Source organism: Mobula birostris, chromosome 25 (genome assembly GCF_030028105.1).
Source record: "Mobula birostris isolate sMobBir1 chromosome 25, sMobBir1.hap1, whole genome shotgun sequence".
In the NCBI taxonomy this organism is placed as follows: Eukaryota; Metazoa; Chordata; class Chondrichthyes; order Myliobatiformes; family Myliobatidae; genus Mobula; species Mobula birostris.
This window is the reverse complement of record NC_092394.1, coordinates 12,639,828-12,655,949: the sequence shown is the minus strand read 5'-3', so window position 1 is coordinate 12,655,949 and position 16,122 is coordinate 12,639,828.

Here is a 16,122-nt window from a genome sequence, read left to right as displayed (position 1 = left end):
AGGGACAAAGATTTAGGATTATGTTTTGTTTTGTAACTTCAAATCATTAAACTAATTCAAAGGAAGAGACGGGAGTCTGGGAATATGGTTCTATCTTCAAGTTTAAGCAAGGCGTGCCCATATCACGTGGTAGTGTGATGACGAATACAATTCACGTATTTTTACATATAACCATAATTAATTATTTAAATGAACAAAAATGCTTAATCAACCATTACAAGATTGCTCAAATAATATTGAAATATTAAATGCACAACAGATTAGAGGAGAAAGATTTAAAAGGGCCCCGAGGGGTAACTTTTTCATACAGAAGATGGTGAGTACATAGAATGAGCTGTCAGAGAAAGTGGTTGAGGCAGGCGTAATAGTATCATTTAAGAAACACCGTAATAGGTACATAGAGGGGAGGAGCCTGGAGGGATATGGGTTCATTGCAGGAAATTGAGACTATTTATTCTTATTTATTTACAAACACAGTACGGTTACAGGCACTTCCAGCCCCACAGACTAATGCCGCCCCAATTATACCTATGTGGTCATGTCACGATGTGCGCTGGCGATATTGGTATCCAAGTGCAGAGGAAAGACAGACTCTGATGTAAGCATGGTGACGAGAATGTATTCAAAATAATTCCAAAACAACATTGGTGGCTCAGCTGAACACCACCGCAAGAAGTAACATTCTCAAAACTAGGACCCTGCGATTAGCGCTAATTGGGCATCTGCTTAAATAATACAAGTAACGCAGAATCCCTGAGCCTATCAAAATAAACTTATAAAGCTTAAACAGAGAAGACAAGGAAATTGTATTACAAAGAGCAAGTTGCTCGAAAGAAAACCCACAAGGAACTCTAAATGATTAACAACTTCTATTAAACAGCAATTAACCAATTCAGCTGCTCTAAAAACCTCAGAGCCCAATGCTCTCCGGCGCCACACACAGGCCGGAAGAGCTCATTACAGACTATTAACCTACTAACATGTACATTTTTGTAATGTGGAAGGAAATCAGACCATCTAAATGAAACCTACGCAGCCACAGGGAGAATGTGCAAACTCCTTATGAACAGAAGCAGAAATGAACCCAGGTCTCTGGCACTGTAACACTTCCCTGATGTCCTAAATAGCTAGGTGGACAACAAGAGTAGACTGGTTTTATTGCACTGAAGGACTTGTATTGTTCTGTAATTCTATGTTGCTGAGGATAATTCTCATGATGAAAAGAAGCTGGTTCAACTGGAGATGTTTTCTTAATAACGGAGAAAAGTGAAAATAGCCTCCTGTCTTCTCCTATCATTTCGGATCTCCCCCTCCCCCTCCCACTTTCAAATCTCTTACTAGCTCTTCTTTCAGTCAGTCCTGACGGAGGGTCTCGGCCCGAAACGTCGACTGTACCTCTTCCTAGAGATGCTGCCTGGCCTGCTGCGCTCACCAACAACTTTTACGTGTGTTGCTTGAGATTCCAGCATCTGCAGATTTCCTCATGTTTGCATTTGTTGTTTTTTTTTGCTTTTCCTCTCTTTCTCTTTGTCTGCCTCCATCTGCCATTCACTAGCAACAGTCTTCCTACTCCATCCCAGCTCCCTCGCCTACCTGGCGCTATCTGCCTGTCATCCTCCACCCCGCCTCAGCTCTCTAATAACCTCAGAATCCCTTCTAACCACTCTCCTCCTCTCTCTGCTGGCCATCTCACCTCTCTGCTCTCAGTCCTAACGCAGGGTTTCAACCCCAAACGTCAGCAATTCCTTTCCTCCCACAGATGCTGCTCGACCTACTGCGTTCTCCCAGCAGGCTGTTTGTTGCTCCAGATTCCAGCATCGGCAGTCTCTTGTGTCTCTGAAGATAGTCTTAAGTGTGTGTAACACTAAGAGAGAACTGAACTGGGTGAATACGAAAAGCCTATTTCTTTCTGTCAGCGATAAGAGACAGAGATTAAATTGAATCGGTAGAAGGGTTAGAGAAGAGTTGAGGTTTCTTTTCTACTGAGTGAGCAGGGAGTCCAGAAAACTGTCTGCAGGGCTGATGGAAACAGAAACACACAGTGCATTTAACAGTTAGCTGGAACCTTAGCCGCCCCGGTCACAGGATAAAAGTTGGGAAGTGATATTACCAGATGCAAGCTGTAACTTTTCCTCCATGCCATAATTTTATTTTATCCCACCATTCATTCCTTAGCAGAGAGGACAAAACCCAGGGGCCATAGATCCAGGGTAATTGGTGTGACGAGAGTACACATAGATTAAGATGTTAGCTGTCCTGTGCTGGCACCAGTGGGATCAGCAGTTGGTCTGCCACCTGTCTTCAGGAGAAAGAGAGATAAGGAAAACAATGGAGCAGCATTTGGAGATGTTAATGAAGGGACGGGAGAGTTTAACGGAAGGAGAGCTGTCAAGATCGGCTCCCCCTTTGAACCCTGAACTGTTTGAAGTGATGGACAGGCGATACCCCAGCAAGGGGATAAAAAGGGACAGGTTCGCTAAGGCAAGACACACACGACACCACGAGGTAACGAGACCCTGGAAGCGGTGCGCCTCCCATAAGTCGGTGGGAAGTTTTGGAAGGCTGTTCGCGGGACCAAGCCATAGACGCACAGGGTGGAAAGGCACGATCGGCGGGAACCTGGTACGTGTGTCCGCCCTTGCCTGGGTGCCAGGTTCACCGCAGAGAAATGATCATATCTGGAAACGGAGGGGTCACGGTCAGTGACCTCAGAAGACATCACAAAGGGCTCGCCCGAAAGCTGACTGCGAAGAATATCGAAGGTCTGTGTGGAAGCCGTTTGAATATTCATTCATTTTGCTCTCTCTCTCCTTCCCCCCACTGTCCATCTCCCACGGCAGTGATTACTGTGAACTGAACTGAATTCAATTGAACTGAACTTTGCGTCACTTTGAAATTGGTCATTTACCCCTAGACGACGATAGAGCTTGATTGATCCTGTTATCCTAATTCTGTGTACATGTGTGTTTATCATTGCTGAACTGTTGCATTTATTATCCTTTTGATTAGAGTACTGTGTTGCTTGTTTCTTTAATAAAACTTTCTTAGTTCTAGTAATCCAGACTCTAACTGAGTGATCCATTTTTGCTGGTTTGGCAACCCAGTTACGGGGTACGTAACCATGGTTAAAGGATTAGAGGCGATTTGAAGATTAGAGGGCGCGGGAAACCCAAAACTCATTTCCTGAAAGGAAGTTTTGAAATTGTGTTTGATGGAGTGAGTGCTGATGGAAATATCACATAGGGTGTCTGTCTTTGGTTGTCCTGTCAAATGAATGGTTTCCCCAGCTATTACAGAATGTACCAACTGTATTCTCTAAGATATGGAGTGGAGTGATGTATACATAATATAGTGCTCGGCTGATCCTATTCCAGAGGACGTTTATTAAACCATTTAGGTTTCTGTAACAATTCTGTATGTCTTACCAGTTTTGCTGATGTCAGTAATTCATGGTTCAATGAATACACATTGCCTCCATGAATGCAGACACATGGAACGTTCATTATTAAACATTGATCTGCATTTCACATCGCTACACAAGACAGCGTGAGGTGAGACACATTTTCTTAAGACCATAAGATTTAGGAGCAGAGTTAGGTCATTTGGTCCAATGAGTCTGCTCTGCCATTCCATTATGGCTGATTAATTATCCCTCTCAATCCCATTCTCCTGCCTTCTCCCTGTAATCTTTAGCACTCTTGCTAATCAAGAACCTATCAACCTCCGCTTTAAATATCCCCAATACCTTGGCTTCCACAGCCATCTGTAGCACTGAATTCCACAGATCACCACCCTCTAGCTAAAGAAAGTCCTCTTCACCTCTGTTCTATTAATTCTGAGGCTGTGCCCTCTGGTGCTACACTCCCCAACTATTGGAAACATTCTCTCCACATCCAGTCTATCTAGGCCAAGGCTGGAAAGTACAGTGATAATCTTTATCTGTGAACTAGCTTGACTCTGGAGATGAGGAGGTTAGCCCATCAGGAGAAATTGAATTGCCCGGGACTAGACTCACTGAAATTGTGAAGGATGAGAAGGGATATTACAGAAACATATAAAATTATGAAAAGGATAGGTAAGGTAAAGAAAGTAACATTGCTTCCACTGGTGAGTGAGACTAGAACAAGGGGACACAGCCTGGAGATTGAGAATGGAGGTGAGGAGAAGCAGCTTTTCCCAGAGGTCAGTGAACCTGTGGAATTCTCTGCCCAGTAGAGGCTTCCTTGTTGAATTTATATAAAATACAGTGAGACAGATTTTTGCATAGCATTGTGTTTATTTGAGTCATGGCTGTCTGCAGAAAGATGAATCAGGGCTGTATACTGCATACGTGCTTTGATAATAAAGGTACTTTGTACTTTGGACTTTGGATTATGGAGAAAGAGGAGGCAGATGGAGCGAAGGTCATGGCCAGGTCAGCCATGATGGAACAACGGAGCAGACTCAACAGGCTGAATGGCCTAATTCTGCTCCTCTGACTTCTGGGTGGGTGGCGAAGGTTCGACAGGGCAGATAGAAATATAGAAACGTAGAAAATAGGTGCAGGAGTAGGCCATTCAGCCCTTCGAGACTGCACCGCCATTCAGTACCATCATGCCTGATCGTCCAACTCAGAACCCTGTACCTGCCTTCTCTCCATACCCCCTGATCCCTTTAGCCACAAGGGCCATATCTAACTCCCTCTTAAATATAGCCAATGAACTGGCCTCAACTGTTTCCTGTGGCAGAGAATTCCACAGATTCATCACTCTCTGTGTGAAGAAGTTTTTCCTCATCTTGGTCCTAAAAGGCTTCCCCTTTATCCTCAAACTGTGACCCCTCATTCTGGACTTCCCCAACATCGGGAACAATCTTCCTACATTCAGCCTGTCCAATCCCTTTAGAATTTTATACGTTTCAATAAGATCCCCCCTCAATCTTCTAAATTCCAGAGAGCATAAGCCTAGTCGATCCAGTCTTTCATCATATGAAAGTCCTGCCATCCCAGGAATCAATCTGGTGAACTTGCACCTGCTCCTGTTTCATGCTTATGAAAGAGAAAGTAATCTGAATAGGTGCACGTCACGGTGCGGGCTGACAGACGACTGAACCCAGGTGCGGCGGAGCGACAGACTCCCATGTTGAGACAGAAGCCAGAGTTTATTCACAGGAGTTCCAACACAGCATTGATGGCTTGACTGAGCAACACTGCGAGACAAATTATTTTCGAAGCACAAGGACCCTGTAATAAGCTCTAATCAGGAGTCCACTTTAACTAATCACAGTATGTGGAAAACCCAAGCCAGTCAAAGCAAACTTGACAAGATTAAACATAATGCAAAAGGGCTTAAGAACTCTAGATAAGAGAACAATTAACAAATACAGATGCTGAATCAATGATCATTGTCCAGCTAGGATCCAAGTGTATAGTGCATTGTCATGGTTATGAAGATAGATAACATGTAGAACTAAAAAAATAAATACAGGCCTCATAGAATCACCCTCAGCTCAGCAGCTGACTCACTCTCCACATGGGTGCAGTGTATTTCAGTTGTGGCTCTCTGCTTATTTATTTATTTGTTTGTTTGTTTGTTTGTTTAGATGCAGCACAGAATAGGCCCTTCTGGCCCTTCAAATCATGCCACCCAGCAATCACCCAACTTATTCCTACCTTAATCACAGGATAACTTATTACGACCAATTAACCTACCAACTGGTACGTCTTTGGACTGTGTGAGGAAACTGGAGCACCCGGTGGAAACCCACACGGTCACGGGGAGAACGTACAAACTCCTTACAGGCAGTGACGGGAATTGAACCTGCATCCCTGGTACCGTAAAGCGTTGTGCTGGCCTCTCCGTTGCCATGCCACCTCCAGTGTCAATGCTCAAATTATGATGCAAAAGTGGTACTTTGAAAAGGCACAACACCAGCTGTATTTCGTTAGGTGTTTGAGGAGATTTGGTATGCTATCAAAGACTCTAGCAAACTTCTACAGATGTTTCTTAGAGGGCATTCTGACTGATTGCGTCACAGTCTGATATGGAAGGGCCAAGGGCCAATGCACAGGATCGGGAAAAGTTGGGCACTAACCTCCCCAGCATCAAGGACATATTCAAAAGGCAGTCCCTCAGAAAGGTGGCATCCCTCTTTAAGGACTCCAATCACTCAGAACATTCCCTCTTCTCGTTACTACCATCACGGAAGAGGTACGATAATCTGTACGGTGAGGAACAGCTTCTTCCCTCTGTCATTCCATTTCTAAATAGACAATGAACCCATGTACACTAGTTCACTAATTTTTGCTATGTTTTTGCACTACTTATTTAATTTATATTATACTGTACTTCTTATCATTTATAGTTTTTATGTATTGCAATGTACTGCTGCGTATTACAACACATTTCATGATATCAGTGGTATATGTTGTGAAATGTATTGCTATTGCAAAACAACAAATTTCACAACATATGCCATTGATATCATGAAATGTGTTGTAATACGCAGCAGTACATTGCAATTCATAATAATAAATACTGTAAATTATAGTGAGAAATATATATAATTTTTAAATTAACTAAGTAGTGTAAAGAGAGAGAAAAGTAATGACGTAGTGTACATGGGTTCAATGTTCATTCAGAGATCAGATGGCAGAGGGGAAGAAACTGTTCCTGAATCATTGAGTGGTTTTCCTTCAGGCTCCTCTACCTCCTCCCTGATGGTAGCAATGAGAAGAGAGTATGTCCTGGGTGATGGGGGTCCTTAATGATGGAGGCCACCTTTCTGAGGCATTGCTCCTTGAAGATGTACTGGATGCTATGGAGGCTAGTGTCCATAATGGAGCTGATTAATTTTACAAATTTCTGCAACTTACTTCAATTCTGATTGTGATTCTATCTTGCTCTTCTTCATGACTGGTATTTTCTGTATTGCAGAAGTATGGAACCTTCGAAAGGAAAGAACTTGTATATCTATAACTGCCTTTGATGTCTAGGTGTCGAGTTAACAATGGATTTTCAAATAATTACACTTAATGTCCGCCGAATGTTGGAGAGGTGAAAGTAACAATCAACTTGTGCAGAGTGGATCACCGCCTGCATATGAGCAGAATGACTAATTTCTTTAGAGACTTCAGTGAAGAGGTAAAGACTGACTGGAAGATTGAGAGAATTTCCATCCTCCATCACAATAAGTGTAATGAATATTTTTTGTTTACTTGAGCAGACAAGACTTTGCTCTAACAATAATATCATCATCATTATGTGCTGTGTCGTATGACATGGACGATCATGGTCTTTCCATGACCATAATTGTTCTTGGCAACTTTTTCTACAGAAGTGCTTTGCCATTGCTTTCTTCTGGACCGTGTCTTATAAAGACAGGTGACTCCTGTCATTATCAATACTCTTCGGAGATTGTCTGCCTGGTGTCAGTGGTCACATAACCAGGACTTGTGATATGAGCTTGCTGTTCATACGACCATCCACCATCTGCTCCCGTGGCTTCGAGTGACCCTGATCAGAGGGCTCAGCAGGTGCTACGCCCTGTCCAAGGGTGATCTGCAGACTGACGGAGGAAAGTAGAGATGCATCTTCAGCCTGTCACCACTTGCTGAGAATTGAACTCACAAACTTCCGACCTGGCGTGATCATGTCAGCCAGTATTCGTCAATGACCACAGAGACACAACGGACTGCAGGTGCTGGAATCCGGAGGAACAGACAAAGTGATGGAGGAACTCAGCAGGTCAGGCAGCACCTGTGGAAGAGAATGGGCAGTTGACCTTTTGGGTCAGAGTCCTTCATCTAGTTTGAAAAATAGAGGGGAGATGGCTGGTATAAAAAAGGTGGAGGGAAGGGGTGGAGCACGATCAGCCTGGTGATAGGTGGATCCAGGTGAGGGTAGAGGGGGTGTTGACAGGCAGGAAGGAAGTGTGGGGATGTTGCCAGAAGCCCACCTCAGAATGGAGGAGATAGGTGGAGGTGACAAAGGGCAGAAGATGATGCAAATTAATAGGAGAATAAGGTGGAGCATGGAATAAATGTTTATGGTGGCAGGAATTTAATGCCAGGTGGTTTGTGATTTGCTGATGCGCTTCTGTATTTTTTGCAGTGTAAAAATACCAAGGAGGCCCCATGTGCCACCTAGGCACTAAGGGTTCAGACGACGACAACGACAAATACCAAGACTTATAAAGATCTAAGTAGCTCCAAAGACCTGGATGGAGTTTCATTTCAAACCCTTTCCTAGTGAAGATACTTGTCTGGATCTTGAAAACACTGTCTGATAGAGTGGGCAAAAGAAATTCAGTTGTTGCTTTCAAAAAGAAATTGAGTATACACTTGAGGGAGGAAGAACCTTTTTTGGGAGTAGCACATACAAAATGCTGGAGGAACTCAGCAGGTCAGGCAGCATCTACGCAGTTGATGTTTTGAGTTGAGACCCTTCATCAGGACTGAACCTGAAATGTCGATGTTTATGCCCTTCCATAGATGCTGCCTGATCTGCTGAGTTCCTCCAGCATTTTGTATGTAGATTTCCAGCATATAAAGGATCTCTTGTGTTCAGAACCTTTTTTTGGGATATGGGGGAAGAGCAAAGGAATATAGAACATAGAACATAGAATAATGCAACACAGTACAGGCCCTTCGGACCACAATAGTGTGCTGACCCTTAAACCCTACCTCCCATATAACCCCCCCCCCGGCCTTAAATTCCTCCATATACCTGTCGAGCAGTCTCTTAAATAAATGGAACTAACTGGATTATTTCAAAGGTCAGAGTAAATTTAATATCATATACATCACCATATACCACCTTGAGATTCATTTTCTTGCATGTATTCACAGTACATGCAAAGAAACACTATCGAATCAATGAAAAATTGCACATAACAAAGTCAGACAAACAACCAATGTGTAAAAGATAATAAACGGTGCAAATACCCCTCCCAAACATAAATAATCAATAAATATCAAAAACATGAGTTGAAGAGTCTCTGAAAGTGAATCCATAAGTTGTTGGGTTGAGTGAAGCTATTCCCTCTGGTTCAGGAGCCTAGTGGTTGAGGGGTAATAACTGTTCCTGAACCTGGTGGTGTGGGATCCTTGAGGCTCCTGTACCTCCTTCCTGCTGGCAGCAGCAAGAAGAGAGCATGGCCTGGGTGGTGGGGGTCTTTGATGATAGATTCTTCTTTCCTGCCATAGAGCACCATGTAGATGTGCTCAGCGGCGGTGAGGGCTTCACCCATGATAGACTGGGCCATATCCACTGCTGTTTAAAGAGGCTGCTGCTGGCTTGATGAGTTGAATGACTTTCTGTATTACTACACGCTAAGTTCTATAGTAGTACTACATTCCAAGATTCATAAGATTGACGAGTTAACTTATGTCTGTGAACTAATGGTTCAGTGTTGGTTAAGCCTCCAGACAATTATCCCTGGCCTCCTCCCTAGTCTGCCTTGGGATCTTGAAGAAGGGTCCCGATGAAAAGTATTGGCCCAAAATGTCGACTGTTCACTCTTTTCCATAGATGCTGCCTGGCCTGCTGAGTTCCTCCAGCGTTTTGTATGTGTTGCCTTGGGATCTTCTGTATTGCCTGAATAAACAAAAAAAAGACAGTCCAGTTCGGCATTGTGTTGAAATATTAAGCTGGTTATGTGAATAGATATCGGAAGTGAGGTTTAAATCAGAACTTCCTGAATAGATGTACGATTTCGCTCGGGTGAGAGATTATTTGATCTCCATGGTGCAATGAGTGAAATATTTATTTTGGATACCAGATTGTTTTGGCGGCATGGTGTAATTCAGAGCAGTACTGAATGGCGAGGTAGTGTTCCTTCCGATTGGTCGTTGTCGCACTGGGAGAAAGGGGCGATCAGGTTTCTCAGATCCGTCACCTTGAGATGATAGTAGATACCTCGGGTCAACTGCACTCTTGAAAATAGACTTTGTTCTCTTGGGGCCATGCCAGGGTTTAACTTCAATGCAACAGTTCCATGTGACGTGGAGAAATCATGCGCTTCAACTAACCTCTCCGTCCCTTCGTTTGGATGATGTATATGTGCCCTTGTACAAGGCCGTGCTTTTGAAGTGTTTTCAGAGTAGTCATAGTCATAGTCATACTTTATTGATCCCGGGGGAAATTGGTTTTTGTTACAGTTGCACCATAAATAATTAAATAGTAATATGTAAATTATGCCAGGAAATAAGTCCAGGACCAGCCTATTGGCTCAGGGTGTCTGACCCTCCAAGGGAGGAGTTGTAAAGTTTGATGGCCACAGGCAGGAATGACTTCCTATGACGCTCTGTGTTGCATCTTGGTGGAATGAGTCTCTGGCTGAATGTACTCCTGTGCCCAACCAGTACATTATGTAGCAGATGGGAGACATTGACCAAGATGGCATGCAACTTGGACAGCATCCTCTTTTCAGACACCACCGTCAGAGAGTCCAGTTCCATCCCCACAACATCACTGGCCTTACCAGTGAGTCTGTTGATTCTATTTGTGTCTGCTACCCTCAGCCTGCTGCCCCAGCACACAACAGCAAACATGATAGCACTGGCCACCACAGACTCGTAGAACACCCTCAGCATCGTCCGGCAGATGTTAAAGGACCTCAGTCTCCTCAGGAAATAGAGACGGCTCTGACCCTTCTTATGGACCCTTTCGTGCGTGTGAATCCGAGGGTAAAAGTTAACTTCGAATCTGATCACGAAGTCATCAATTGCAAAAGTTAGCAAAACAAATACAGTAACGTCATAAGATGAGGAAGTGGCCCAGCATCTGTTTAGGGAAGGAGGGCGTACCACACTCCCCTAGAGTTATCCCCGTGATGGACGATGCCAAGCTGTAATCCACCAGCTGCGTTGCACTTCACCGCTTCCGACGAAGTCTTCCTCTGGTACAAGCGAGCGCTGTTGTGTTCCACATGGCAACCAATGCCTCTCGGGTCTCTGGGGTACTTGATAGATTAATGGTATTCAGCCCATCACTTACTGCCTGTACTATCCAACAACAGATATACATAGTCTCACGGTTTGAAAGCGCAACTCAGTGAACGATTACAATAAATTATTTCCTTGACATTGCACACAAGGTTTTTTTTTAACAAGGACCATCACAAAAAGAAATAAATTCTACAATCACCATTTCCCCATCCTTCACGTCATTACCAAATTATAACTGGAACTTGATTTGTGCGTTGGAAAATGCGCAAAATTACCCCTGCGTTACCCTTGGCATCTCGGGTGAGTTGTGCTTTCTTATTTTGGCAGGAAGTGTTTAAGGGTGAAGAGGATTTAACTAGAGATCTGATGAATAAACTAGTAAGATAGAATCGTTAACTTTAAAATGAGTTCGGTTGCTGATATCATTTTGGAAGCTAGATGAGAAATAAACACCAGAGAACGAATTTATCTGCAATTGAGCTCCTGCCTTCCGAGATCACGTTGTTATGTCTTCGAATGGAAGGCTCGTACTCTATACTGTTCACTGGGAAACGAATGGGTTGCCTGATCGGGGCTGGTGTCTTGGCGTCTAAAATAAAGCGGACGCTTTCGATTACATGATCAATGATATAATGACACTAGATTGTGATCCTCCGGGGACTTGCAAGGTGAGTTAATGAAACCCCGAATGTAATCGAAAACTAGTCAAATGGAGGAAGCGATTATGAATCTGGGCCAATGAAAATCTACCTATCAATAAAAATCAAAAACGTTTTTCATTAAAACAGCTTTAGTAATTTAAAAATAATTAGCATTTTAAATCGCCCAGGAACCCAAGGTCTGTAATTGCCTTTTCATATTATCCCTTTTGCACAAAACTAAAATAGATTGTTTATCGTGTATGTGATCACTGAATTCACATTAAGATATTTCGATACATATTTAAAATTGGTATTTGTAAATAGTTATAATCTATATGTACAGCTCTTGGAATTTCCATGTAAGATGTGAGCATTCTGTGTGATAAGAAGTTGCAGATGAATAAACGATGTTCTTCTAAAACTGGGCAGTCGAACGTGATAGTAAATAACATGTACAAAATGTATACAATAGCAATACATCACTCGAACACTGCATTTTGTGAATCAAAATGGTTGCTTCAAGCTTGGCTGGAATTGCAATGTGATCATGGAGTCTGAAGGGACGAGTCGTATTCATTCACGGTGCCGGAAAAGAGCTGAATCGCAGGAACACCCATCCCCCCTCCCTCGTCCTCCCTGCAGTCTGGCTGGGCTGCCGTGAGCGCCCATTGATGCTTGCGACTCGTCCCATTCACGTTTCCTGATTCCCTTCTCCGCTGAGGTAAGCTTGGAGCACCGTGACGTCACCCGCCCAACTTTTCATTAATGAAATCCGACGCCGGAAGCGGCTGCCTAAGTGCGCACGCGCGGCCAGCTCATTATTAAAAAAACACACAGCGCGCACAGCCAAGAGTCTGTCTTCGTGTGTGTGCGAGGTAGGCTCCGACAGCGCACTGGGGAAACGAGGGCGATCAAACCTCCACAGCAAATGCAGGGTTTATTAAGAAAACCTCGCTTTCACGAACACCAGAAAACGACATCTGGTGAAACAACATCGCGAAAATTCTTATTTATTTCGTGAGCAGCATTTTGATCAAGTGCCTTTGCGAAGCTGTTTTAGGAAAGCCTTTGTTCATTCGGACAGGGGTAAAGAACAAAAGATTGTCTCTTTAACAAAGTCACTCGTTGCATTCCAAAATAATTAATTGTATGTAGCGCTTAATAGTACCCAATGAATAAATGTAAATGCAAATATTTAGAATGGTTAATCTTTTTTTATTATTTTGACTATATCCCGCACGTTGATGAATTTCTTCGTAATTTGTGCAACCAGAGCTTTTTTTAAGAAACGAACAAAATTCGGCGAGTATTTGAAAGTGAAAATGGCAAGCTTTTTCATATTAAAATGACAAGTTATATTTGCGATGTCGAGAAGTGGGGGGAGCCAAGATATTGGCGATACTGCGTGGGGCTTAATTAATGCCAATTGCGAAGGCCTGGCTGCTGAGGACAGGAGAATTGATTTTGTTCCTCCCACAGAACCCAGAGAGGAAATATTAAATAAATCATTAATGCCATTAATAATAACAAGCGATGTACGAGAATTCGAAAAGGGTTGACAGACTTTCTTTGTGTGAGGCTTTCATTGATTCTGTTGTGTCTCTTTGTGAATGTCCACTGACACTGAATCTCAGGGTAGCATATGGTGACATATGTGTCCTTTGATAATAAAGTTACTTTGAAGTTTGAACTTTGTGTTATGTACCTTGCTAAAATAGAAACGCCGAGGTTTATTCGAGGTACAAGAATTAATTACCAGCGTTCGGAATAAGACAAACCATACGAAACAATAGCTTATTTTATCATACAGATATTACAGTTTATTTCTGCATTTATTTAGAAACCAGGCGAGCTGTTGCAGCGGGTGTTAATGAAGCACCCTGTTAGATGCTGGATAAGTAGCGCATGGAGTGGCTGAGATCTAACCCGTCTCTCTCCCCACGCCCGCTATTCCACAGCTTTCGCATTCGTTCACTCACGTCAAAGGTATCTGCTTAAGGACACAAACATGAACGCTCACGCGTGAATCCGCGCAAGCCTACCATCTTCCACACATATCCTTATCAGAGGGCAGTGAAAGCAGTGCGACTGAACTTGGTGACAGTTTACATTTACTCGTGTCTTCTGTTTATTTCAAAACGTTGGTGATGTTTATCACCTCGACAGCGGGTAGTCAAAACTGCTCAACGCATCGCCGGCATCAGCCTATCCGCCATCAAGGACATACAGTATACGTATACAGAAAGGTGCCGGGAAAGAACCAGTAGCATCATAAAGGATCAAACCCTGTTCATGGACTGTTTGTCCCACTCCCATCAGGGAGGAGGCTGCACAGCATCCACACCAGAACCACCAGACTCAAAAACAGTTACTTTCCCCCAAGCAGTAAGGCGGATCAACACCTCCACCCACTAACTCACCCCTCCACACCCCCCCTCAGTTTTCATTTCCTGTCAGAGGAGTCAACTTATGTACAGACACTGTGCCTAGCGTAACATTATAGACATACAATCAAAACACGTATATAAGCTGTCTTATGCATTTACGTTTATTGTGTTTTTAGTTATCGTGTTCTTCATCCTGCTGAGTTTTTTATGCTGCATCGAATTCGGAGTAATAATGACTTCGTTCTCTTTTACACGTGTGTACTGGAAATGAAATTAAACAGTCTTGAATCTTGACAATCACAAAAAGTGTCCGTAAAGATAGAAAGTACCTTAAACTTGCACCGCCCGAATGTGGTCGGATTTACCACTTAAACCCGAAATTCCGTTTATAATATTCAATACGGGAATCTTGCTTAATGTTAGAGAGCAGCATTTTTCAACGTAAAACACATTTGACACGAACTGTAAAAACACGGCATTTTTCTTTAAAGAGAACGGAAGATAATTCGGTAACTGCATTGTGGACCTAATTCTGATTGGCATTCAACGTCCAGTCCTACGTCTTTTTTTTGTGAGTTGTTTCAATTGCTGAACTCCGTCAAAACTGGGAGGTCAGGGCACTTTGACATCACCGCTGCTCGGTAAGGCACGGTGAAGAAGCCGGGGCTACTTTGCAGTGTGTCTCAGCTCTTCCTCTGACCACTCAGCGGCACTTCTGTCCCGCCTCGAGTGCACACACTTGCTCGGCGCAAGTTCATTACCCTATTGCTGGAAGCAATTACTGTACAAGAAGTGGTTATGTTAGCAAACGCAATGGTAGAATCAAGGCACGAAATGCCTGTTTCAAAGATTTATTTTATGCGGAAAATTCTTAAAGTGCATTTCTCCTGTTCATTTGCATGTTTTCCCCCTGTGCACAGCCATTCTGGGAAATGACTTGATTACCGACTCCTCGAGATTTTTTTTTGGAAATGCCTGAAACGCATGACGGAGTTATCAGCAATTGTAGGGAGGACTATCTGAGGGGGAGCTTCTTCGCATCATTATGTAACACATTTTCTCTCTGCCCTCTGCCTTTGTATTATTCTCCCTCTTTGAGCTCCGTTCTCTATACTAGAGAATAGTAAAGGTGCGGATGGGGTGGGGGGTGGAAATTGATGGGAAACCTGTAGGGTACCTCTGCGAAAAAGTCAGTTGTGCAGCTGAGTGAAAGAATCTCAGCTGCCCGCTGATTTTCCATCAGAATCAGAACCAGGTTTAATATCACGGGCAATTGTCATGAAATGTGTAACTAAACTCCCCAGAGTCCTCGGGTTACACCTGTAGTACAATTCAGCTTCAAAAGTACCTACAGATCTCATGTTCTGGAGTAGACGCGAGGTTATTACGGTCTCAGATAAACTACAGAGGTGAACTAGATTTTCACCGCTTCAGTTCACACTGCAGTAGAATTTGGAAGGATGCGTGGGTAAATCTCCCTCCGCGGAGAAATATCGCTCTCCCTCAGTTTTTATACGTTTCAGTGTGGCGGGATCATTTAATGTTAAGGATGATACGAGAATAAAGCCGTTTTAATTTGGAGAAATGCGAAAGAGAAACACCAATATTCCTATAAGTGAAACTACACGACACAAAGCAACACGTCAAAACTTACTGAGCAGTGCGAAAGATTTATTTGCCTTCATTTGAACGGACGTTGTTGATCCCCTTCTCTTTCTCTCACTGTAGTTTTTAGATCAGATTGTAAATTACTTATCAGTAATTAAAATAAAGCAGATATAGTCATTGAATATCGGAAAACAGATCACTGTCTCGCGTAAGCGTTAGCATTGTGGTAATACTTGAACTCTCGTATACTCCCTCCACTCTCAAAATGTAAATAATTTCTACAAACTATCTCAAATGAAAATCACCCAATATCAACAGCATGAATTGTTATTTCAAGTTCAGAGGTCGAGATATTTCCTTCTATCCAGACACACAAAAGGGCAGTTTATACATTTCAAACAGCAGCAAAACAATCGGCCAACGTTAAAATAGCTTGATGTGGGATCAACATTAGGACAGGGATTCGGGATTAACACGAGCCCCTTTATATAACAGAACAAGGATTATAGATTTTTATTTCAAAACTATTTTTATTTTAAAAATAGATTCCTAGTTTCTG